The sequence below is a fragment of the Uranotaenia lowii genome, chromosome 3, assembly GCF_029784155.1.
Source record: "Uranotaenia lowii strain MFRU-FL chromosome 3, ASM2978415v1, whole genome shotgun sequence".
Classification (NCBI taxonomy): domain Eukaryota; kingdom Metazoa; phylum Arthropoda; class Insecta; order Diptera; family Culicidae; genus Uranotaenia; species Uranotaenia lowii.
The window spans coordinates 104,228,971-104,230,768 of NC_073693.1; positions in this window are offsets into that span (position 1 = coordinate 104,228,971).

Sequence of the window (1,798 nt, forward strand, 5' to 3'; positions counted from 1 at the left end):
AAACTAGATGGTGCTGGCGTTCATAGAAAACATCATCTCACAGTACAAATTCTTGCGATTTCTCATTTTATCAATTTGATTAATTGGAAAACAAATGCTAGAAGAAACCAAGAGCAGTATAATAATAAATGTTTCTTAACCCTTTAATTAGAATATCAATCGTACACTTGTGTTAAATCATAGTTCTCCGGTGAGTTGATTTCATAAACTTAGAACTAACGAACTATTTTGTTTAATTATCAGATCGAGTCAACTGGAAAACTTCCAACATCTTATATTAATGCTCATGCTATATGAATCCCAGATATTCTGATGTGACCCTGTTGTCGGAACAACTTAATTTAAATATTTTGATTGTTGAAATTTTCTTACATTATTTTTCAAACGCTGCAATGATTTTTCTGGAGCACTTATTCAATGTTGGTAGATGAAAAAAAAACTTTCTGGGAGCTGTTTCAAGTGATCTTTTTCAATCTTTTCATGATAGTTTTTATTGAAAATTCCATGAATATTATAAATATTCCTCTAAAACAAATTTGTTGTTCTGGTTCATAACGTTTTACTCGCTTAGAGTATTTTTTAAGGAATAGGTTATGTTACGGTGATTTAGCGATACACAGAGTTGAGTGAAATTTTACATACCCCTCACACTCATGCAACATCTTCACTCAAACTCTACAGCGCTTCCATCGCTCGCAGTTTCGTTTTAAATACCAGGACATTGGAATAAATGAAATATGGATGAATAAATTATGCAAAACTGTTATATTGCATTATAAAAAAATTATCGTTCTTTTGTTATTTTATTTGTTTTCAGGTTTTTATCGACGTCGTTACTTAGCTATAAACATAACCAATTTACTCTTTTTCCTATTGTTGTATTTATAGCTATTGGATAATATATATACAGTTTGATTTGCAGTACACGATTGTATACATCCACGTTGGATAATAATTGATATTTAGCTGATAACCCTGTTCAATTTTTTTTCGGCTAATCATCTATCGTTAGATATTCACAATTTGATGGCATTATCATTTCAATTTTTTTTTTATATTATTTAACGTTGATCATTCCTTTAACAAATATTTTTTCACAGCTGTTTTTCAAGGATCTAAGAGAAGGAAAAATGGCGAAGCTATTAGAAAACTTCATACCTCGAATAGTATGTTGGCCGCTGGACGCTTGACAGACCGAAACTTATTGTTTTGATTAATTAGTTATTTTATTTCAGCTGAAAACCAGAAAAATACTCTTCCAGAAATCTTGTAATGCATTTATATTATTCCGTGTCATAGTTATCATTCTGTAGATTTAAACTAACATTATTTTCAAAATAACCTTTTGACATTTTTTTCTCATAATATGTACTGTTATTTTAGTTTCAGCTTCCTCTTCAAATATTTTTTATTAACAATGCTTATAAATATCATGTATGCTAAATATTCTTTGTAGTTTCAATTCAAAAACATAAATATCTATACGAATTCTTTTTAATGTTTTCTTCCTTGATCAACAAAATAACTTATTTTTTATTGTTTTATTGAAACTTCTTACTACATTGCTATCTGACCCGGGGTATCACATTTAAGGAAATGTCTTTGCATGATCAAACATAGAATTGAATTAATAAAATATTTTTACAGGCGATCTGGTGAATATTTTATAAAATTTTATTGTGCTTTACGTGTTATGATTATTCATTCTTATTGCTACAGTATTTATTATTAAAATCATGTTTTATCATTTTTTTTTAATTATTAATATTATTACTTGTTATTATTCTTCATCATTAGG